Below are 26123 nucleotides of genomic sequence, written 5' to 3' on the forward strand. Positions count from 1 at the left end.
GATTTTTTACCTTTTTATTTATTTATTTATTTACTCAAATCCAACCTCTAACAAATGAACTCTTCCACTTAATATTTACGGTTTTACGCCATAATGAGTTTTTGTGTCTTAAGATCGGTTGGTGTTTTGGATTTAAGTCATTTTGTATATCATATTTTTATAACAACAAACTTACACGAAACTTACATGAAAAGCCGTTGAACATTTTTATTAATCGATAATTTGAAATGTGTTTTTAATTTGTGACTGGAATTTATAGTTTATTACTGAGTTTTTTTTTTTTCTTATGTATTTTATTAAGCTTATTTATATTTTGTGAAATTTTCTAGAGACGTTGAAATCGGCTATAACATTTATATGTAAGTTTTTTTTTTTTTGTTTTTTGATTAGTAAGTACATTAATATTTGATCAATTTCGTAAGCTTTAATTTATAGTTACTACTATGAAACTTTTATTTTTTTATTTTATTTTACACTTGCTTTTGTAAATTATAACTTTTGCACCACAGATCACTATTTTCAGCAGCTGGACTTAATCACAATATCAATAAAGTGAACTGTTTTCAATTGACGAGCCATCTTAGTGTTTAAGCAATCACCTTTTAAGTCACTAAACCGTTATATTAGGTATATATCGTATTTCTATTTTTAATTTGTTGAATGCTTTGAAAGCTTTAAAGCCGTTTGCCGACGGTGAAGTCTGAAAGATTGCTAGACGTGAGTCACTAAAGAAGTGCCACTCTTTGTTGTCAACGAACGCAGCAGATACCAATTGGAGATCGCCCGAAGCAGCAAGCTTTAAAGGATGCGTACGCTAAGTCACAAGCCCGAATGTTAGATAAGTAGCGAAGTGAACTTCAACATTAACATCAATGCCGAATTCGATTTTGACTTTGACTACGACTACAACTACGACTACGACTATAATTTCGACTTGAACTTGGTCAGCGCAAAATTAGAAAAACGTGTTAGGCGGATGCGGATGCGAATAGTGACCGGCCGCAGCGGAACAACACAAAACTGCGAATGCGGCGTGCAGTGGCCAAGTCGTCAACTCAAGGCGCTGCGATGCCAACCACTGCCAATTGAGTTGTTTCCGATTGCTCGAGTATTAGTGGTAACGATGTGCGAATGTATGGTATAAACTATGGTGGGGAGGTTGAGGTGGTGACAGTCAACGTGCTGCTGCTGCTGGTGAAGTGTTGTTTGGAGCTTGCTGTGTGGCCGGTGACCGTAATGCAATCGGTTCGTTGTAGCGATTTGTCTTCTATCAATGACAATGTCGCCACTCAAACCTCAGACACGACAGACAAACTGGCGGACGCGCAAACTAAAACAATACCCATCGGCTGCTGTTGCCGCTGTTATGTCTATCATCATTGCAGTTGTCTCTGTAAATGTTGCTATTGCTGTTGCCACTGCTGTTAATATTGCTGTTGCTGTTATTCCAAATGCAAAATCATTCATGCCCGTGCTGGGGCTTGGCGGCCGTCACGAATGCAACTCTTGTTGTTGTTATGCTGGCGTCGTTGGTCCCAGGGCGAAGAAATGAGTGCATATCGGCGCATTGCCCCAAAAAGTTGTTGCGCAGCCACCACCACAAACACTGCTCCAACGCATATATACTCGACCCAACAACCAAAGGCGGTGCTGTGAGCGCACCTACACCTCAATAAGCCGCCACAACCCTCGACCCGCCGCGCTCAATCCGCATTCGGCATAGCCAATGTGTGTGAATGCATCTATGAGTGTCGCTGTGTATTGGTATGTCTTTATGTTTGTCCATTTATCGGCGTTATTATACGAATGGTGCTGTACTTCGGAGTGCATGCGGCAATAGGGCAATGTAAACTATACGAAAAACTGTTGATTCGCTGCTGTTGCTGTGCATTACCGCTGTTATGACACTGTCATGCAGTTTGTGTTGCTGTTGCTGTTGCACACGAACCAAATGGTTCGAAGTGTGATTCGATTTGCACAACACTAACTGAGGAACGCTCTTTTTATTATTATTATTTTGTTTTGTTTGCTTCGTTGTATCGCAATTCTCGCTCTCATGACTATTGCACATCATTCTTATATTGAGTTCTGCCTTTCGATGCCCTCACACTTCGAAGGGTGTCTAACCGGTGGCATCATGTCATATTTACATACATACATACCTATGTATATGATATGTGCACCGGTATTCACAGTTTGCAAAATTTAAAGCTAATAGCAGAGCGCAACCTCTCTCCTAATAGCTTTATATGTGTGTAGGCATGCATTTGTATACACTTACACACTCTTCGAAAGATAGTTCTTAGTAGTTTGAGTTTATCGCCTTTTGCGAGCAAAATGTGGAGAGTATTTAATGATCAGTTCAATTTTTGATTAACCCATTCACTGTTTATTTAAAAACAAAACAAAACTGCGCGGATAAGGATGATGAAAATTTCACATGAAGTAAAATCTGGTTCACTGCATGTGAACATAAATACCCACTTATATGTGACCATGTGACACGTACTAGGTCTCACTTAGGAAACTTAACTGCTCGTGTTTATTTGTAAAATTGATTTCTAACAAACTTAAGTTAATTGTTATTAAAAATTTAAGTGAAATGCACAGATGTTAGAAGCTAAGTGTGCATCAAAAACAGTAGTAACATCAGAAAAGAACAAAGCGAGTAAAAAAAACTCGAGGTAAAGACTTAACTTGATGTCCGATGAGATGGCTGGCATTGTTTGCTTAGTTTTGTTTGAGAAAGTCCCCCGTAATTGCCTTAAATTGAAGAACTGCAGCAATAACATGAAAATTGTCTACTGGCCTCAATCACAGAATATCCATCCGATCGTCGAGAAGCCAGTTCAATTCAATTTCAAGTAATTCAATTTCTTCAAGATGGAAACAGTGTCGCATATTCTTTATGAGACCAGGTGAAATTATAACCCGCAATGCTGGGGTGGGACATGCGATTTCTCTAATTTCTTAAACATATCAAGCGACGTCTTTTAAAAATACTAGTCGCAGTAGCGATCGGCGCTATAGCCGCTGTCAAAGCAAAATGACGCACAGTGTAGCGCCTTTGGCTAAAAATAGTAGAAAATAAAGATGGAAAATCTAATATTATTTTGATACAAACCGATAAAGAAATACAGCAATCAAAGGGAACGAAAGGAGTTTTATACAATTACTGTATCTGCCAATACAAGGTGTGGCTCTCATGCATACCACCGCTTCCCATTTTAATTGCAAAAGAAGCTCGTTTGAGGCTTTAAAAGGCGTCTCCGATGTAAAAGGAGGTGATACGAAAGAAAAAAGATCTAAGAAGACTTCCGGCATACCCCTGTTCTTTATAGGGTTGATACATTGTCTCCCAAACCCATTCTCTTCAGGAACTTTCACGTTATTATTAATGGATGTACGGCCTGGAGAAATAATTCTATCACCTTCAAACCTGGATCCTAGATATGGTATGCTAATGGGTCGCTATTAGAAGATGGTAGAACAGGAATTGATGGGCCTCCATGCAAAAAATCGATTCCAATGGATTTCTGCCGAACACTCTTCCAGGCAGAAATACATGCCACTGAGATATACTATATAAGAAGGAATGTCTCCCTAGAAAAATTAGAGCAACCCACATTTACATACTTTCAGTTAGTCAGGCGGTTTTGATAGACCTTCTATCAACTACAGCCACCTCGAAAATGTTATATGACTGTCTCAACCTTCTCAATATCTTAGGGAACTTCAACACAGAATTAATAGGTTCCGTTCCTGGACGCGAGGACATCGGAGAAGTGAAATAGCAGACCAGCTAGCTAAAAAAAAGGCGCAAACACGCCTTTCATTGATCCTGAGCCTTTCTGGGAACTCACAAAGAGCCACATTAACGAATTTCGCAGGAGGTGGGAGGAGTAGAATTTCGTTGAACACTGGCGTAATTCTATTGGTCAGCGACAAGCTCAAAAATTCCTAACGCCGCACAGAGGATCTTCTGATAAGCTACTTTCACTCAGCGGACTAGGCTTAAGACTTTTAATTTTAGTTTTCTACAAAACTATATTAATTTTATTTTTGAGTTATTGAATTTTTTATTAATTTTAAGGCTCTTTGCTTTCAAACAGCTGCCGAAGCAGCCCGGGAATGGTTTGCAAAGTTGAAAAATGGTAATTTTGACGTCGCAGCGGAACGCTGAAAATCGTCTTAAATCACTTTTGGAGGAGCACGAGCGGTAAACCAGTCGTGAATTGGCGGAAAAAATGAACTGTGATCATAAAAGAATTCCCAATCACCTTCATTCAATGTGATTTACTGAAAAACTGGGAGCCTGGGTGCCTCACGAGCTCAACGAAAAAAGCAAAGAAAGTCGGCTTCAAATTGATTCTCAGCATCTCGCCTGCCATCGAGCAACACGCGGGCATAAACAGCGCTTTTTGTACCAGATCGTTACGGGAGATGAGAAGTGGTGCCTATACATCAATATGAAGCAAAGGCAGGAGTGGCTGACTACAGGAGATACGCCAAAGCTGAGAGTGAGCCGAATTTTCATACAAAGAAGATCACGATATGTCTTAGGTGGAACTGGAAAGGCATGATGCGTGTTGTAGATGTGATGGGGCGTCCAGAGCGAGCATCGTCATTCACATCTTCCCGAGCTTCTGTGAAAAGCTTGTACCACTTGTGAACATTTATTTGACTCAAAGTATTCTTACCGTATGCCACTGTCCGCTCCAGGCTAATCATCTATCCTGTCAAAAATCAAATAGATTAACGAAACCAATGAAAGACAAGGGAGCCTATGCTCCCGAGAGGAGTGAACAAGAACAAAAAAAATGCCACTGTCCACATTTCAAGAGTTTTTGAGCACTTAATTCGATTTTTACATAAAATTTGATGCAATTTCTTTGATCCATTTTTTTCGATAGCAGAAATCGCCGAACACTCGTCTTCGAGCCGAGTGTACCAACATAAAAAACAATAATAACAATGGAAAGACAAATGTGCATAGCCCGCGAAACTTGAAAATCCACCTTATTTTTTTAGCAAATCTCGTATCTCGGCATGCATCTTGATAGCAAATTTGCATGGAAACCCCATATTTTCACCAAACGGAAGGCTCTAGGAATTGGTTACTGCTTCGAAATTCTCATGTGTATCTCGAAAATTCTCATGTTAATCTTGAAAGCGATGTGGACATATGGCATTCAACTTTGGGCCACTGCAGCTAACTCAAATATCAAAAGACTTCAAAGATTCCAGTCGAAACCCGTCAAAATGATCTCAAACGCCCCTTTTTATAGCACAAATGCACAAGTTCAGCGTGACCTCAAAATGATAGAAAGTGTATTTCTGCCATGAAAAAGCTCTGCATAACATAAAAAACCATCTACCGTTCGGAGGTGGGATAAAACTGTAGGTCCCCTAATTTGCGGAGCAACATCAGAACGCAAACCACAAATTGGAGGAGGAGTAGCTGAATTAAACAAAGAGTATTAAGCGCCAATTATATGCATACAGATATGTATGTATGTATATGTTTGTATATACAATAAGTAAAAGAAAGCCCAAACTACGAGGGTCATTCGAAAAGTCCGTGCAAAGGAAGCGAGATGGCACTAGTGGTGCATATCGAGGTTATGTTAAGTTAGTAGCATTTCTTGAAAGCACACACACCGGGATTCAACCAGATCGGTTTATTTCTTTGTGTTTGGCATTCGTTCAAATCGAGGAAGTCGAATGATTTTCCTCTTTCATCACGACAACGCACCAGCTCGCGGCGCAGCAATTGTGATCCCAAAATGAATGGAATTAAGGTTCTAACTCGTTTCACCCCTATTCCCCTGATTTTACTCCCTCCGATGCATCGGTTTTCCAATACAAGGTGTTATTCCCGTAAAAGATCAATGGTTTCGTTACCTGTGTGGCACGTAGCGCTGTCTTGCTGAAAATAAACGTTGTCCAGATCAATACCATCCAATTCCGGTCATAAAAATCGTTAATCATCTCTCGATTACGCAATCCATTCACCGTATCTGTTGCTCCAGCTTCATTTTCGAAAAAATAAGGTCCAATGACTACGCCGCACCATAAACCGCACCAAACAGTCACACGTTGAGGATAGAGAGGCTTTTCAACAACAACTCTTGGATTTTCTGAGCCCCAGATCCGACAATTTTGCTTGTTGACGAAGCCACCAGGGTGATGATTTGATGCAGATGATTTTTCGATGGAATTCCGGATCATTTTCATGCATTTCAACGACCCAATCAGCAAAGCCACGACGTTGTTGATGCTTGACCGGCTTGAGTTCTCGTGTTAACTTCCCACACCTCAGAGTAGGAGAAAATTATTCGGCGTGAATTACCCACGCGAGTTGCGAGATCTAAAAGTCCAAAAACGTAGATTAAGGAAAAAATGGCACCTTACCCGATCACCCGCTGACAAACACAACTTCAATAATGCAAGCCAAACTTTAAAACGGTCTTTAAGAGCGTTTAAAGATGATTCTATCAATTCATATGTTACCAGCCTAAGCACGGAGCGGAGTTCCGGATATTCTTTGTGGAAATGCACAAAACGATTGAAAAGGCCAATCAAACATATCCTGCCGATTAAAAAATCAGATGGCAAGTGGGCTAGAAGTGATTCCGAGAAAGCGAATGCTTTTGCAGAAACTCGAATGGCAACTTTCTCTACAGATGATGCACATGATCATGATGACGCAATAACGAATCAAGATTCCAATGAGCCTAGCAACGAAATATTGTCTCAAGCCACAGTGCAAGATATAAAACACATTATACAACGTGAACTTAAAAATAAAAAATCACCAAGCTTTGATAATATCACTGCATAGGTTCTGAAAAAGCTGACTAACAAAGCTATAAGTAGATTAACAGACATAATTATTGCTTCCCTTGCACTAAAATATGTTCCCACCTGCTGGAAAGTTGCGGTAGTCATAATGATACCTAAACCAGGCAAACCGCCACACGCATCGACGTCGTACAGGCCAGCTCTCTATTGAAAGATCGAATCTTATACCGCAACACCAATTTGGCTTTCGCGCTCAGCATTCCACCACTGAGCAAATTCATCGAATAACTAGTAAAATTGAAAAATCCTTTGAAAACCAACAAGTTTGTTCTGCTATATTTCTTGACGTAGCTAAGGCTTTAGACAAAGTTTGGCACGCAGGTGTAGTTAAGAAGCATTCTTCCACCTGACTTCTGTGACATTATAAAGTCATACCTACAAGACAGATTTTTTTCAAATAAAATATGAAAATTAATTTTCTGAACTAAAGCCAATCAAAGCAGGGGTTCCACAAGGCAGCATACTTGGACCTGTTCTATACTTACTCTACACATACGACATGCCATCACCTAGAGATTCACTCATAGCCACATTTGCAGATGACACTACAATCCTTACTGTTGACAACACAGAAATAAAATCAACACAGAAACTTCAAAACGCTGTCGATGAAATAGCGGCGTGGACGACTAAATGGAAAATTCCGTTGAATAACTCAAAATCTACACATATTAACTTTCCAACCAAAAAAATTACATGCCCCCCAATAAGCATATTCGGCAATCAAGTACCGTACTCAAATATAGCAAAATACCTCGGTAAGACACTGGACGCGAAACTTAAATGGAAGGAGCACATCAAGATGAAAAAAGATGAATTAGAAATGAAATTGCGAAACCACCAATGGCTCCTGAGCAGAAACTCGCAACTGTCTGTTCACTGCAAGCTGACCATATACAATCAAATACTAAAGCCGGTCTGGATGTATGGTGCACAACTATGGGGTTGTGCAAAGAAGAGCAATGTAGAAGTCATACAGCGCTTCCAAAATAAAATACTCCGAACTATAGTAAATGCCCCATGGTACATAAGAAACAGTGACCTTCATCGTGACTTAAAAGTACCGACCATCACCGCAGAAATTAACAAATTGGCAGCTTCTCACCAGGAAAGACTTCGCCTACACCCAAATCAAGAAGCTAGCAATTTGCTTAATACCAGCAATATAAGAAGACGATTGAAGCGTACAAAACCTTTTGAACTGGTAGCTGATGCTCAATAATATTCAATAGAATGTATTGATTTTAAAATATCATGTTACTCGATGTAAACAGCTCGTTAGTCAGTCAAGACTAGTTGTTGTCTTAAAAAAAAAAAGGACTTTATAAGCCTTAAGACCCAAATCTTTATGCTTATCAAATACGGTGTAATGACATTTTTGGAATGGACAAACCTGGGTTTTCTTCAACACTTTCGGCTACAGCAGCAATATTTTCGGCTGTTCTTGAGCGACGTGCATGGGTTTTACTCTTCACATCACTAATTTGTCCCAACAGCTCAAATTTTTTCACCAATTCCTGTATTGCGGTTCGACAAGGTGCTTCACGATGACCCAAAAATGTTCGAGTTTTACGAACCGTCTCTGCCAAATTTTCACCACTTTTAAAGTGAATTTTAATAATTTGAATGCGTTGTTTGAGCGTGTATCGTTCCATTTTTATTAACGGCGTAGTTTCCACTTGTCAAATATCAAAAAATGACAGCTTCAAAAGCGACATCTACCGAAATAGCGGGCTATTCAAAATAACACCTGTTATTGGAAAACCCATTTGTTTCCGAATTTGAAGAAATGGCTGGTGGGAAAAAGATGTTATTCAAACGAGTAGGCAATAGCAGTAACGAATGGCTATTTTTCAGACTTGAACAAATCCTATTATTCGGAGGGTAATCAATAAACTGGAACAGCGTTGGACGAAGTGCATAAGCTTAAGGGGGTATTCTAGTCTAGAGGCCCGAGCTTCGAGCATTTTTTGACGGTGAATAAAAAACAAGCTATTGATATTTTTAGTATCCATTTTTTTATCATTTATTTATTTATATATTAAGAGCACACAAAATGAATTAAAAAAAAATAAAAAATAAACTTTCATGGAATTATGCGTCCTTGAAGTGGAAGGGGAAAACAAAAGGCAGTGTCCTCGTCGTCACGATTTCTACCCTTGTGGTCATTTGAAAACAAAAAAGACGACAAATTATTAATTAATATGAATGTCATAATCGTATCACGCAGAAAAAAAGGGGAAAGACATTTTTTTCATAAAATGGCGGCTACTCAAAAACTGAGGTCGATTTTTCCCTAATCTTTAAGCTTTCTAGAATTGTTTACACACATTAAAAAATTGAAATTTCCAGTTTTTCGTGAGCTATGCGATAGAGATATATTTAAAGAATATTCATGATAAACTTCAAGCAAATCGGTTGATTAGAACTTGAGATATCGTGCCGACCGTATCGAAAGAAGTAGTTTCGAGAAAAACACGTTTGAAGTTCGCCGTCCGCTCAAACCAGTCTAGCTGTCGCGTCACTAAAATAGTTGTAACTTCGACAATAATTCGAATTTTGAAAAATTCTTTTAGAGAGTTATTTTTGAATACTTAAACTATCGAATTTTGAAAAAAAAAAAATCTCGATTTTTTCAAATTTCTAGACTAGAATACCCCCTTAAAACGAGACTATGTCTACAAATTAAAAAGGTTTAGAATTAAGTAGTTTTTATTTTTGCACAGACTTTTCAAACGACCCTCGTATGTTAATGAGTTTTTAAGGTAGCTAATGTGGCATGATGCAATTATAAAATGTGATGTACGTTGACAGCTTCTCGCTCTGATTGCACCCTTTTGACTGCCTTGGAAAGACCTGTGTGGCTTCTTTGTTGATTTCGGTAAGGATTTTATTAAAAAACATTCAAATTATATGTAGTAAAAAGTTAACTTTTCGTAATAAACTGTATTCAGGCAACGATGGTTGATTTTTGCTAATTCTTTTGCTCTTATTCGCCGACTTTTGTTCATCTGATTGTGTTAATTCGAGTAAGTGGTGGAGTTAGTTTCAATTATTCTATAATTAAATGATGCTTTCATATTTATTTAGTTAAGCGGCAGAAATTTCAGTGCTTCTTAGCATCACCCGACCCCTGATAGTTTCTTGACCAGGCCATGCAATAAATGCAGTTCAGATTATTTGCTGTAAAATTACTGAGAAATCATTTCGTTCATAGGTGAGTTTACTGTCTGAGTGCAGCGCCTTCACGCACACGTCAAGTAAGTTGCAATCGAGCTTTTTATACTGAAATATGCATTAGGGTGGTTAAATTTCTTTCTTTCCTTTATTTCGACGGCCGAGGTATTCTACTGGCGATTCGGAACAAAAAACCATAGCTCTAAGATGGATTTCAAGCCTCTTTGTTTTTAATTTTAGTTATTAATTCTCAATGTGGTTTTTTTTAACTTCTCCACATTTTTTTAGAAGAGTATATTTGTATGTATGTAATTTTTGGGTACGTGAAATTAATTTCTGATGTTTATTTTGCTCGAAACACTTCACTAGAGATCGTAACATCAGAAAAGTTTGTTCAATTCGACTATTTTTAAAAGGAAAATATCAAGGCGAATCGATTAAAGGTAGTGTTAGTAAATCAGCTGATTTGTTTTTCTTTTTTCGCCGTGTCCATGTGACTGTCAGCTCAGAATGTAACAAGGCGAATTAATTACGTACAGAACATTGTAGTTGGTCTAGTGCCACCACCTTTAAGGGGGGAAACCGGTTTAGGAGGCCAAAATTTTGGTATTTTTCGAGAATTTTTTGAACAAAGAAGGAATAATCAGAAATTTTTTAAGTTTAGAGCATATTTTATTTATATTTTTAGGTACACTTTTAAATTTTTTTTAAGCTGTTTCCGCGGGAGATAGTGGCGTTAGAGCATGCTGCCCATGGACGATCGCCATCCGAGTGTTTTGCTGGTGGGAAATCCTGAAATTGCAATTTTTCTCTGAAATCAACAGCAATTTTTTTTTATTAACAACATATTTCCTAAGAATATGAACCTGTGGTATGTGGTAAAAAATTATTGAAATTGCATGCTTTTGAGGCGCTTGAACACAAAGTAGTTTTTTTATACCATATTTTTTCATCTATTTTGCTTAAAAAACCATATTTTAAATAATAATATAATCCCAGAATTAGGTTCATATAGATTAGAAATGAATAAAGAAAAAATCCCGAAAACTTTTAGAACGATTTCTCGATAACTTTTTAAGCTAGAACTCCCACCAGTTGAAAAAAAGTAGTTTCGAGAAAAACGTCGTTCTAACCAACGCGCGCTACGGTGCGGAACCGACGGGCAGTCACTTAAGTCTCATTGAATCGGGAATAATGCGATTTTCGCTTTAAAATTTTTACCACATATTCTTGAGTAGTTATGTATATTAATGATTTATGCAATAAAAGAAATTTGATTTTTTGTGCGATCTAAACCGGTATCCCCCTTAATGAATGCGCCAAAAAGGAATCTATTCACTGTAATTCAGTAAATTTTTCAATATTACACAGTGTGACAAACACAAATTTTTTTAAAATACTTTTCCCCAGATTAATAATGTTCTAGGCTTAGTCAAGTAAAAAACGAAATTTCATACTTCGTATTTTGAATTGACCCTTCAAATCTGGTAATAGATTTTTCATAGATTGAAGCATATAAAGGTGGCATTATATTTATTTATTCGGTAAAAAAGTTTATACTATTTTATTTTAATTTTTTTGTTATATTTTCGGTAGAAATTTTATTTAGTTAATATTTTTATTTCGTTATTTACTTATGTATTTCAGTGAAAATGTCTTTTCAGAAATTGTATAATATTATCAGGTTTTTTTATGACGGAATAAAAGTGTGAAATATCACGGCCGAGCCTTGATGGGCCTTAATAATTTACAGCTTGTTGAAGGCAGAATTGAAAGTAGAGGGTGCTTCAAAAGTGGCGCCAAAATGGTAATAGCGAATAATTCTTAGACGTTGCCTTTTTCATGTCACCTTTGGCATTTTTTAAGTAAACAGATATACAATTTTACACGATAGTACAACACGCTAATATAGGGTTGTTCAATAGGTGCGCTTCAACTTTTTTCCGATAGGGAGGGCGAACGACGCAATATTTTTTATTTTTCGCTTGTCATTTGTAAATTTCATTAGTATACATTTCATCATGGAACGCTACACACTTGAGCAACGATTGCAAATCGTGCAAATTTTTTATGAAAATAATCGTTCTGTTGCTGCTACTTTAAGCGCATTATGGCCATTTTACGGTCCATTTAACAAGCCGTCCCGTTTTGGGGTTATGTGAAGTCATTGGTCTACAGTAACAAGCCGGCGACGATTTGTGAGCTCAGAGCCAATATTGAACGCGAAATTGCTGGAATTTCGGCCGATTTATGCAAAAGAGTGGTCGAAAATTGGGCTCAACGATTGGACTTCGTAAAACGTGCACGCAGTGGTCATGCAAAAGAAATCGAATTTCATACTTAAATGTATATGTTCAAACTCGATAATAAAAAAAAAAATTAGTTAAAAAAGTCAAACCGTTTGTGTTTTATTCAAAAAAGTTCAAAAGTTGAAGCGCTGTTACTGAAAAACCCATTATTATTGAAGCTTATTATGAAAATGACTGATCATTAAGAAAAACATATTGTAAAATTTGTGATTTTCTTGCTGGAAATAATCATTCGAAAGAGTCGACAATTCAAAGGTTGGGGAAAAGATTTCAAGAAACTGGTTCTGTCAAGGATAGAAAAAGGACCAGTCGGGTAGGCCAAAAACTGGATCTTTGGACGAGAGTATTGCTGCTTTAGCGCAAAGTGTTGCTGAACAACATCCATATATTGATGCTCTCAACAGTTAGGCACTCATGGATTGGCCGTTCGGCGGATTTTAGCTGAGGAAGGCCTCATGTTAGACCTTTAAGTGACATCATTTTTCACATATAATTGTTAAGAGCCTGTGAAATCTGAAAGAATCTACATGTTTAATTTTAAAACAACATCTAGGCGCACCTTTTGAATGACCCTTAATTTAAAAATGACAACATATCACAAATTTCAGTTGAATATAAGGAGCTAGGCAGCAAAGGAAGGGTGTTTAAAAAAGGATCAATAAAAAAAATTTGTTATGTGGTGTTGCCACATGGTTGTTTTTTAGAAAATAGCCACTAGTCACAAATTTACATTGAATATTAAGAAATGGGCGTCAAATGAAGGGTGTTTAAAAAAGGTTCAATACAAACAATTTATTATCTGATGTTGCCACATGGCTTTTATTGCAAAAATAGCAACTTATCACAAATCTCAATTAAATAGTAAGAAATGGGCAGCAAATGAAAGATGTTTCAAAAAGTTTCAATAAAAAAAATGTTATGTGGGGTTGACACATGGTTTTTATTGCAAAAATAGCAACTTATCACAAATCTCAACTAAATAATAAGAAATGAGCAGTAAATAAAAAGTGTTTAAAAATAGCAACTTATCACGAATTTAATGTAAATATTAAGAAATGGGCATAAAAGGAAAGGTGTTTAAAAAGGTTTAATAAAAAAAATGTGTTATCAGATGTTGTCACATGGTTTTTATTGCAAAAGTAGCAATATATGATACATTTCATTTGAATACTAGACGTTGAAATGGATATCAGATGAAAGGTAATATTTACTAAAAATATTCGTTGGCCATCTAGTTTTTGCAAAACTCACAAATCGATCACAAAAATATATTAATTGTAAAATGATATATAAATATAGCTCAGAAGCTTCAACACGACTTGAACAAACTACATCGATGGTGCGAGAATTCGCTTCTGGCTTTGAATATTCAAAATTGTTTTAATTTAATATTTTAGAGACATCATGAAGCTGTTATCTTTCAAAGACCTTACGACCAACTTTCGCTAAATATAATTAAGCGCATCCAAAAAATATTTTTTAAACCGGCATTACGCTTCCTATGATTTGAGGCCCCTGTTCCATCCTATAATTATCGGCTAAAGCTAATTAATTTAGAATCTCTAGAAAAGAGAAGGGCAGTCCCTTAACTTTCGTTCACTTTCTGTGTTGTTACTGCTATCCTGGACTGTCCGGTGCTACTTGGCGGATAAGCTTTAATGTTCTACAAATAAGTATTCGCAATTTTTATCCTTTTTATAGAGAAAACTTTAAGATTAAATTTGCAGCAATGCACCTATTGCATGTGCACTTCGAGACTATAACTCATTATTCAATTCTAGCCTGCTGGATATTCACTTTATTTAAATCTTTGGGTTGGTTGATTAAAGTGGTGATTCTTCCAGAATCCAACTAGCGCTTCCGCACCATTTTGTTGCCACATCCTCGTTACCAACTTGTTTAACGGTTATTTACAGCAAGACTATATCCAGTCTGTGCGATTTAAGAACCTTATTAGGTTGTTGACGTCTAAGCCAGACAGTTGTTCGAGATTCTCGAATAGCGGTCTACCCAGGGTTAACATTCTGTTCCTCCATAGGGCAGGAGATTCACAGAGGAAATGGAAGATTGGCTCCTTTTTCTCCAGTTGTTTACAACTGTGACAGAATGTGTTGTGAGGGATGCCCATTTTGGCTGCTTGTTCTCCCACAGACCATAACATAAATATGTCTGCCGTTAGTCTCCAGGCGTCCCGTCGTTTCATGTTTAACAAAATTGACGATTGTTTGAGATTGTAAGTGTGCCATAACGTTCTGCTGATTTTGCATTTCGTCTGGTCTCTCCATCTACGTACAATCCGCGATTCGGAGGTATTTTAGGGAAATTGCATTCTTGACTGCACTTAATGGTGTGAGTACCGATTCTGCAAGAGCGTTATTCATGGTAGATCCCCCTCTTGCCAGTTCATCTGCATTTTCGTTACCTTCAATGCTCCGATGTCCCAGGACCCTGATTAAGGTAACTTTATGGTTTTCACTCAAGGTGGTAAGGCTATTCCTACTATTTTCCACCAATTTAGAGGTTGTTGTAGCTGAATCCAGTGCCTGGATTGCAGCTTGGCTATCCGAAAGAATAGCGCTATTGCCCTTAAAAGAGAAATATGTGATTAGTAGCTTATAGGCTTCCCCAATTGCCAGTACTTCCGAGACACTGAACTGAAAGACACTGCAAGCATTAGGGAGATGCAAAGATTTTTCAAATTTAAATAAAATAAATAAATAATTGGCGCGTACACTTCTGTTAGGTGTTTGGCCGAGCTCCTCCTCCTATTTGTGGTATGCGTCTTGATGTTGTTCCACAAATAGAGGGACCTACAGTTTCAAGCCGACTTCGAACGGAAGATATTTTTATGAGGATCTTTTCAATGGCAGAAATACACTCGAAGGTTTGCCATTGGTGCTTTCACCGAGATTCGAACCGACGTTCTCTCTGTGAATTCCGAATGGTAGTAGCGCACCAACACATTCGGCTACGGCGGCCGCCGTACTATATATACAGTTCTAAGGTAAATATAGCTTAAATCGAATTATTGCGAAACGATACACCCTTTACTTTAAGTTATTAAAGCGCTAATTGGAATGCCATTTAGCCAAATTCTTTCACTTCTTATTTCTATGTCCATACATTCATATGTGTGTACGTACGTAGGTACCATTGTCTTCTATTAGAATGTCACGACAAAAGAAAGTAGAGCAGCAGTAAAATAGAACGGTTTTCCGTTATTTCATTTGGCATCCTAATGTATAAGGCGAAAGAAAAAAAAGTAAAAATAAAAAAACAAATCAGCTGGTCTACTGGTATCACCCTGTGTGGATTTGACTTGATAATCACTCTTACTTTTTTCCATCAGCTCGCCTAATGAGTTCACTTAACAGATGTGCAATCTATGCATATGAAAGTTCGCGTTATGACATTCCCGCATTGGTATTCTGTTAAATATAATAAAGAGATCAGTTGGTCCGCCTTTAACCAAACTGAGTTAGCGTCAATATCACTAAAACAGAAATGGAAGCTTTTTAAGCTGTCTGTAGATTCATACTATACATTCTTAAGCTGCCTGCTTGACGTCGACAAACTGCAAAGATACTTCATAAAACGGCTCCAAACTTCACTCCAAACTATGCAATTTTGCTGGAAACAGCAGCTGAAGAAAGCCACTTTTTGTTTGCCTTGAGTAAGGAAATCAGTCGTCCGCATAAAATTTCGCAGTATCTAATACGAAAAATGGGCTAACGGATTAACTTTCAACGAATGCATCAATAATACGCAGGGGTACTGCCTTTGCATGCAGTTGCTATCAGAATTAAAAACCAAATACACCAGAGAGCACAACATCACTTCATCACGCATCTACAACTACTTAGCCCAAACAAAGGGTTCTTTTTTATTATTTTTTTTTTTGTGGTTATGTCGGGATAACTAGCAAGTACCGCTTTCAGACAACATTAGTCCATTCTACTGCACTCGGGTTCCCTTTTTTAGTTTTCTTTAAATCTACCAAACCTCCGAAGAAATCTGAGTAGAACTTGTGGTGAAAAGGAGCCCGGGTGCGCGCTTCTTAACACATCAGTGCCAAAAATCTTAAGCCTGTCCAGCGTAGGCCGAGCAGACGCACGGAAAGTGATCCGCCCTCTCATCCTCCTCTGCCCATGATGGGTAGAGTGCACTACCTTTTCCATGCGCTTCGCCTATAGGAAGTGGCATGTCGTCAGACTACGTGCTGCCTAAAGTCTCTTCTCCTTAATGACAGCAGGATCTGCGACAGTCGATCGGACATGTAAGTTAACATCAGTTTTGTCCAAAGAAGTTGGCCTCAGAGCCCACCCTAGCTAAAGAGTCACAGGTTTCGTTATCCATGATACCCACGTGTTCCGGAACCTATGTTAGCATCTACCGACATAGTTCAGCTTGCATTTACAGGACGCAACTACCCTTGAAGTGATTGGACGGCTGTCTAAGGCCATGAGCGCAGCTTTGCTGTCCCTGCAGACACATACTGATCTGCCTCTCCACCTGTTTTCCACAACAAAGTTCGTTGCTTCTTGAACCGCAAAGAAAGGGTTCAATCTGTAGCCTGCTTATGTGAAATGCCAATAAATCCGGAAACGTGTCAAAAATGTGCAGCCTCTGCAATTTGAACTAAGAAGCAAACGATAAGCATTTTATTGGAAGATCTCCTTTAATCGCTGAGTTTAGAAAATTTTATTTAGAAAAATCATAATTACCACAAAAAGAAATTATAAGCACATTAAATGGAGACAACCATGAAAGTTGAAGAAAAATTTGGAGAATTTTGTATTCAATGGCAGACGAGAAACTGTCATGTCTTATAAATATGCGAGGGCTTTCCTAAGGGAAATTGGTGTTAGCAACGTGTACTGCCATCTATTAAATGACGGCAAAACAAATTTTAGGCGGATTGATAAGCTAGTTTGGATTTGGCAGCTATTCGAGTAAGACGTGTTTCGTGATTTTCGCTAAGATTGAAAAAGAGCAGCATCGTTCGGTAATTCGCTTTTTGTTTTGGATGGAAAAATATGCGAGGAGATAAAATCAAAGTTGGATGCTGTCTATGGGGACGTTTCCACATCTATAACCACAGTTAGATATTAGTTTAACGAATTTAAACGTGGGCGAACATCCGTTTTTGATGAGGAGCAACGAGGACGTCTAGCAGACGTGGTTCCCGAGGAAATCAATCAAAATGTCCAGCACAAAAAGTACAGAAACTAAGCAACAATTAAATCAATGGATTTCTCCCGGTGAATCTGCCCCAAAGAAGGCGAAGACAGTCCCATCGGCCAGAAGGATCATGGCGACGTTTTTCTGGGATGCGAACCGCGCCATCCTCATTTTTTTTTAGAAAAAGGAAGAACGATCCCTGGACAATATTACAGCGAGTTATTGGACCGCTTTCACAAGAAATTGAAGCAGACACGGCCGCATTTGGTGAAAAAAAAGGTGCTGCACCAGCAAATTCATCCGGAGTTGACATCGCGAAACTGTATGAATTTCATTATGAATTGCTGCTGCAGCCCCCGTATTCACCCGATCTGACTCCCTATGACTTTTTCTTGTTTCCTAACATAAAGTAGAGGCTTGCGGGAAAAAAATTTAGTTCAAACGAGGAAGTCTACGCCAAGACAGAGACGTGTTGTGGAGTGTTCGACAAATCCTATTTTTTGGAGAGGTTAAAAAATGGCCGAATCGTTGGGGGAAGTGTATCTTTGTAAAAGGGGACTATATTAAAAAACAACAAAATTTCGAAAAAATGGTGCCTTCATTTCTAACACAGGTACGTATTGAACCCCCCTTGTATATATTTATATTAGGTAGAGCAAATCTATATTTATAAAAACTCAGAGGGTAAGATGGCTTGGACACGTTTTTAGAATGCCTAAAGAGAGAACGACTCGAAAGGCATTTGAATTGCGCCCTGTAGAAGGCCGAAGATGAAGACGCCCCAGAAAGAGATGACTCGAAAACGTTGAAGATGACATTGCAAAGCTGAACATTAGATAGAGACGGGTGACGAAAGGTTGTGAATGAAGCAATGGTTCACCTACGACTGTGACGCTAAGAAGAAGAAGAAGATGGCAGTAGGGATCGATATCTCGTAAAGTATCGATCAAACAATTAAAAGTTTTTGCTCGTTTGTCAAAAAAAGTTTCTGTTTTTTGCTTGTTCCCTTCAGTTGTGAGTCACAGGTTGTTAGCAGTGGAAGTCAACAAAGACAAAATTCGGTGCATTTTACAGTTTTTCTTTGATAAAAACGAAAAGGCGAAAATGTAAATCCATTAGTGCACAAATAATGGATTTATTTTTCCCCAAACTAATATTATAAGCAAAATGATGTGTAAAAATGTTTTGAATTTCTGACAAATAGATATATGTATTGCTACTCTTCTTCTACTTAATTGGCGCGATAACCGCTTACACGATTTTGGCCGAGTTTAACAAAGCGCACCAGTCCTTTCTTTCTCATGCTGACCAGCGCCAGTTGGACACACCACGTGAAGCCAAGTCCTTCTCACCTGACCTTTCCAACGCAGAGGAGACCTTCTTCTTCCTTTGCTACCACCAGCTGGTACCGCATCGAATACTTTCAGAGCTACTCTCAGATACTATTACTACTATATATTTTTAGTTCAGGACCATTGGAATCCCTCGAAATTAAAGATATTTGATATTATTACGCACAGACGGCTTAAACGGTGTCATGGAGCTGCTACACTGGAATCGACACCATACCGGTATACCGGTTTTTTCGAATTCTTTTAATTAATTTCACACCGCTGTGATACCTTCGCAGCTTGCTTACCTTCCTGTTCGTTACTTTGCTGGTATATGTATGTCGGCGACAAAAAAACTAACAAACCAATGCTATGTTTTATTTGTCTTGCACCTTCGCTTTCCACACGCTCCTGTCAGTCGAGACACTGCATTCCTCTTACTTGCCCTCTTCTCCTTCCTTTGCTTCATAAGCACGAAGTAATTTGGACAAAGACGAGCAACTGCTACTCTGCTGCGTTGTACGCACACGCCAACACCAACACCAGCAGCGGTCAGTACGTTAGCTTCCGTTACCGCTTCCATGCCTCACACGTACGGGTATGTGTGTTCCAACATAGAGCAGTTGATAGCAAATAGGGAAATTGCGGAAGCAGTCGAGTATTACTGGATTCTGATTCTACAACATCATTTGCGTCCTGTATATCAGCTTTTTTTCAGTTACTATCAGCCTGCAATAACGGAATATTGCGCGGTCGCCTGTACTTTGCCTTAAGCGCCAAAGTAAATGATTCGAATTTGATATGCTCGTATTTATCCTCAAGAAGCTGACATCAGCAATTGCTACCCACACCGTAAATATATCTGGGGAATCGTGGCAATATATTTTAAATCTACCACTCGTTTTTATTTTATTTATTTAATTCTTATTCTGTGTTTTTTATCTTTCATCGTTTTTTATTTATTTTTTATTATTGAAGTGAAACTTCTTAGGCGTCGATGGACGAACGAGAATGGAGAGTAAAATTTCAAGTCCATGCAACGTTTTGGGCATTTTCGTTCCGCGAGAGAGAAAAAAGATATAAGGTAGAGGAAAAGGAGAGAGAGAGCTATACCTTATATATATCTTAGATACATTTGAGGCTATTTTTCCTGAGTTTTTCCTTGTGGTTGCTAATTTCTAGTGAGAAATAACACTGTCTGCTTTTTGGCGCTTGTTTGTTTGTGCAAACTTATAGGGAATATATTTTTGGTGCTTACTTTTTGGCGTTATATTTCCTTGCTGCCCACTGTTTGGGGCGTTTTTTGGTCCCAATTTTTAAGGCGTTTCTTTTTTGGTGGCTACTTTTTGACGCTTATTTCTGTTTCCTGTGTTTCCGGCGTCGGATTTATTGGTATTGCCTTGCGGTAATTTGTGCCGTTGCTGTGGTCCTGGAATGGCTGCGGTTGTGCGAGTGATAAACGCTCGGAGTAGTGCGCGTTGTTGCCACGGTTTCTGTCCGGCGCTTACCTACACCGGTCGACCCTTCTCCGTTGTTTGTAAATTTTGTCTATTTGTATTCTCTGCAAATGTTGTGAATTTATTTATTTATTTCTCTCTCTCTCTCTCTCTCTCTCATTCTCTCTCGGTTCTCTACCTCTTTCTTTGTCTGCCTTGAAAGTTTTACTTCTGTTATGTACACTACGCTACACGCACATTTTTTTTTATTTCGGCTCCGATCAGTTGTACAGCACCGATGAGCAGAAATACTTTGGATTCGTTTAACCGAATAGCGTATTTGGCTGGGTAGTACCAGCCAGTGCGGTGATCGGAACTTATCAGTGTGGTTGTAGACCTGGAAAGTCCACCATCAACCAGATCTTCATACTACGTCAAATCCTAGAAAACCCCATAACGACATAACTAATCACATCTTTGTCGATTATAATGCTGCTTTCGATAGCCCGACAAGGGATCGCCTATACGCCACAATGTCTGAGTTCGGTATTACCACAAAACAGATTCGACTTTGCAAAATGACATCGAGCGACACGTCCAGCTCTGTCAAGGTAGGAAAAGACCTTTCCGAACCTTTCAATACCGAGCGGGGATCCACTATCGTGCAACCTCTTCAACTTCCTCATGGAAGGGGTACGCGGAGAGCCTGTGTTCATCGAAATGACACTATTTTCCCCAAAAGTGTCCAGCTCTTTGCATATGCTGATGACCTTGACAACATGGGGAATTGCAAGCGAGATGTTACCGCAGCATTTTCCGCTATCGAATGAGAGTCATCTAGAGTGGGTCTGGCGGTTAACGAGGGCAAGACGAAGTATGATTATGCAGTCCACTAGGAAAGATACATGGCATTTCAGCGGGAACTACACCTTTGAAATTGTCAAGGAATTCATATAGCCGTTCTTGGGGTATTCGCTTCAATATTCAGCGGTTGCACAGGTTGGTCCGTGTCGAGCGTATGGGTGCAGAAGCTCCAGCAAAAGTGGATGGAAAGTTAGAGGACAATGACGTAGGGAAAGACCATGCCTCTGATGGGAGGACCAAGTCAAGGGAATCCGATCATCGCTTGCTGCAAAAAATTGGAGAAGGCGCGCGCAAAAAGCAATGCAGGGACGCCTGGCGAGACTTGTTACAGTCGGTCTTAATCCAATAACGGGTTGTTATCCGATCAGGCCTTAGGGTGCGGCCAGAGTGAACGCTGATGCCGAGCCGAGCTTATTGACGCTTATTTTCATGCGAGAAGAAAATTTGTATATAACACAGTGAATGCGAGAATCAGCGCTGAAATTCTGTTTATTCCATGTGTTTTGTTCTTATGTCACTTAGTTTTGTTGTTCATTTGTGTTTATAAAATTGCTGTACACGGTAATGGATTCATCTGATGAAGAGTATTTTGCTTCTCCGAGTGTGATTAATGCAATTATGAACACAAAAGAGTTTGGAAAACATCCAATTACACTAAAAAGGAATGAATTTGGTGAATTTCATCATTTATATAATGATTATTTGATCGATATACATTTATTTTTATTTTTAAACCATTAAAAAACACAACTGCACTCTAAAAAGTAAACATCAACAATGGAAAAAAGCGCGCAAAACGCTTTGAAACTGTTTTCTCGCACTCATCGGCTTTGCTCTCTGCTCTTGTCGGCGCTCACTGTGTTATACACAAGCTTATTTGTATTGACTTGTATGTAACCAGTTTTATCGCACTGACAATCTTTATCGCACTGACAATCTCGGCTCGGCTTTCAGCGTTCACTCTGGCCGCACCCTTATAAGTAAGTACCAGCAACACATTCTGTATTACTACGAGCAATTTTGCCAACTCAGAAGAAGTTATAAGGTGTGCAACTTTGGACAAAAGCTACTTTTTCCTCGCATGGAAATCTACATATTTCCCTCTTTCTAGTTTTAATGCCAATATTTCCTTTTTTAATTTCTTCTTCTAGTTAACAGAATGTTTTTGTGCGTGATTTCCATTCGGTTGACACAGTTTCGGAGCCCACTGAGAGCATGAAACTTCAAATTATAGAAACAAGCAATGAAGTTCTAAATTTGGTCCGGACCGAACCCCGAAACCAAAACCCACGAACATTTTAATAAAATTTAATTCAAGTTGACTGTTCATTTCTGGAATCATGGGCAATAAGAATCGTGGCTTGTAACATTAGTCGGACAGACGGAAATTAAGTCTTAACGTACAAAAAGTGGGCGTGGTTTTTATTCGATCTTAATAATATTCATGTTGAGTCTGAATGAGTGTATACCTCTGCCACGAAAAAACTCCTCGTAAAAAAATATCTGCCGTTCGTAGTCGGCTCCCTCCATTTGTGGAACAACATCAAGACGCACGCCACATATTGGAGGAGAAGCTCGGCCAATCCCCTAAAACGGCTGTAAGCACCAATTATATACATATTGGACCAGATTTTTTTAGCTTGCATGAACTGGATTGAAACAGGTTACTTGCTTGCTTGTATGAACTGGTATTATAACTGGCTACTTTTGAAATATATTGGACCAGATTTTCTTTTTTGCGTGCATGAACTGGTTTGAAACTAGTTACTTTCGAAACGTATTGGACCAGATTGCTTTTAGCTTGCATGAACTGGTTTGAAACTGGTTACTTTCGAAACATATTGGACCAGATTTTTTTTAGCTTGCATGAACTGGTAGTATAACTGATTACTTTCGAAACATATTGGACCAGTTTTTTTTTGCTTGCATGAACTGGGAGTATAACTGCTTACTTACGAAACATATTGGACCAGTTTTTTTTTGCTTGCATGAACTGGTTTGAAACTGGATACTTTCGAAACATATTGGACCAGATTTTTTTTTTTTGCTGTTTTGGCTTGCATGAACTGGTAAAACTTTTTATTTCCAAAACATATTGGCTCAGAATTTGTTTTTTGCTTGTATGAACTGGTTTGAAACTCGCTAGTTTTGAAATATATTGGACCAGGTTTTTGTTTTACCTTGCATGAACTGTTATTATAACCGGTTACTTTTGAAACATATTGGCCAGTCGTGACAGTCATTTGAACGATATTATTTTTCATTCCTAAATGACAATGTTCAATCTTCAAAATAAAAAAAAAAGTTTGACAAAATATTGATTAGTTTTTGTTTTTTACAGCCGATTCAAAAAGCAAATTTTACATGGCCCACATGAACTGGTATGTATTTTAACTTCTTTAAAATTTGATATTTTCAAAACTTATTGGAACAGATTTTTTTAGCTTGTATGAACTGGTTTGAAACTGGTTACTTTCGAAACACATTGCACCAGATTTTTTTTTTGCTTTTTGTCTTGTGTGAACAGGTATTTTGTTGATGTATCGCCGTACAAATGACAAATCGTAGTACATCCCGTATAAAAATGGTACTCGAAAACATGGAATAATCATAGAATACGAATTGTTTGAGCTGAAAAGTGGCAGTTTTCTAGTTAACAACTAGTATTTTCCCCCACAGGGCATTTATTCTGGCAGTCACCACCAATAGGAATAGTGACTTCCACCACACAGACAACCCGCTCTACACCAACGCATGCACTACGTTCTACGAGCGGAAGAAACAGAAGCAGAGTCCGCTCAAGTGCAGGCTGAGGCTACAAATGGCTGCAAGATGGCAGAGATAACAATGCTCAATGCTGCTGGTGGAGTTAACAAACAGACTGTCTACAGCAGAAGAACACCAGTCTGCAATTTTAGACAAGTTTTTGGAAGCATTGAAGTGATATACAAACTCGTATACATTTTTTTATGCTAATATTTTTTTTAGGTTTTACATTTAAATGCAGTCATCATTCCAGCCGGATTCTTCTCCGTAATCGTGAAGGTTACAACGTAATCGGCGTAAAGGCTAGACGGAGATGAACGATAGATAGACTTACAAACGCAGAAACGACAACATCTGCAGACGAATCGCTCAGAGCGGCCTATCGCTCGAGATATGTAGCTGATTAGGCTGTAAATGTACTCCCAACATAATTAAGTCATTCACAAGCATTTCGTCAGCATCGCAGTATTGCACGTCGCCGGGGACTCGGTAGCAGGAGTTTGCCCGTTCATTGCTCACGTATGCACACACGCCTCCAATCAGTTTTGGTGTAGACGGCAATAAAAAACACAAGCTCAGCTTTTTCCTATACAAACCGCCGTTATGACTAATGCGACGTCAGCCACCTGATACTTTCGAATTCGCTGAGAGCCGGTTAACGGTCTGACCACACCTCTATAAATATTTGCGCCATAGAATTTTTGTAAGTGGTAAACTTTAAATAACTAAGGTTTAGGGTGTTCGCATTGGTATCGTAAAGCGTGATAAATTTAAAGGTATCGGATTTCAAATTGAAATAAAACAAGGAACATTTAAATTGATTGGGCAATTTTTATTATTTTTGTGTAGAACCACTCATTATTTATTTTTTACAGATGATCCATTTCAAATGTTGGCCACATTAGCGCCGTAATTCGGCCATCCGTCAACAGCAATTTCGAATGTCTCGCAGGAGGATTTCGGTTGGTATCTCATGAATGACTTTAGTAATGTTGGCTTCCAATGCCCCAATCGAAGCTGATTTATCCACAAAGCATTGAGACTTTACATACCCCTATGCCTCACAAATAAAAGTCCAAAGAGGTGATATCACACAATCTTGGTGGCCAATCCAGTGCTACGAGACGAGAGATAAATTGCTCACCGAAACGGCGACGTAGTAAATCCATTGTTTAACGAACTGTATGGCAAGTAGCGCCGCCTTTTTGAAACCAAATGCTGGGGAGATTTTCTTTACCGCGTTCCAACTGTCTGGCTTATGGATGTCGTTCTGGGTCCTCCCGAAGTAATATAGAAAGCAGTTCCGGGAAGGAGTCTCCCTAGAAGGAGAGGGGGACCGTTTTAGTGGCCACATCACACGATTCAGTAGACGACGGTCGCTGTAAGTGCGAAGGCATTGTGAACCTTACCTCAGCCACCAAAAAAAAAACAAAAAATGTTGTGGAAATCATGTTGATACTTAAATCTCCGGCATCCAAAAACTCCTTAATCATGGTGCGATAGCACTGGCGCCAGTCTCGTCTTTGAAGAAATATGGACCGATGATTCCTCCAGCCCATAGGCCGCACCAAACGGTTGTTTTCAATGGAAGTAATGGCTGTTCTTGAATAGCTTCGGGTTGCTCTTCAGCTCAAATAAGGAAATGTTGCTTATTACCGTTAAAATGGGTAATGGACAGGCGGTTCTACTGAACCAATTGAAATTAAATGTAAATAACGTAGAATTTTTGCCGTCATTGTGTGAACTACGATTATTCGCAAAAAAAAATTGTTTAGTATATTATTTTTTTTTTGAACAAAGTCAAAAGTCAAAAAAGGGTCAAAAAACGGCTTTTCATCTTTGAACGCCCGCCATTTTGTCAAATTTTTTTTAAGATCGTAGTTCAATCGACAACGACATTCATACTGAATAAGAGCCTTATAGAAGGGGCGTTCTTTTTGATTTCCGATACCTGTGAGTCCCGGAGTTCGTGTCGCCAGCGACATACCTATTTTTGGAAGACCATTTTTTTTAAAGCTGGCAACTTTTTGAAGGAACCTTGTATGGTCAAAAAAAATTTTTATTTTTTAACAATAGATCAAAAAATAAAATACTAAAAACAAAAATACAAAATCTTTTTCCGTTTTACACGGTTTTAAAGAAACACCCAAAAAACACTATTTCAAATGAGGTGAGGGCCTTACTTTAAAACATAA

The 26123-nt window shown here is 38.5% G+C and overlaps 1 protein-coding gene across 3 annotated transcripts in view; it reads right to left on the minus strand.

The window, feature by feature from the left end:
- The window catches only part of LOC128867356 (protein doublesex-like), a 58210-nt gene that overhangs the window by 19328 nt on the left and 12759 nt on the right, over positions 1-26123 (minus strand). The window contains exon 1 of one of the 3 annotated variants that reach the window (XM_054108526.1): positions 187-1550. The exons of 1 other annotated variant lie outside the window; for it this stretch is intronic. The gene's annotated coding sequence lies outside the window, so the exon portion shown is untranslated. One more of the 3 variants, XM_054108509.1, reaches the window with a different exon arrangement.

This window comes from Anastrepha ludens, chromosome 2, assembly GCF_028408465.1.
Source record: "Anastrepha ludens isolate Willacy chromosome 2, idAnaLude1.1, whole genome shotgun sequence".
Taxonomy (NCBI): domain Eukaryota; kingdom Metazoa; phylum Arthropoda; class Insecta; order Diptera; family Tephritidae; genus Anastrepha; species Anastrepha ludens.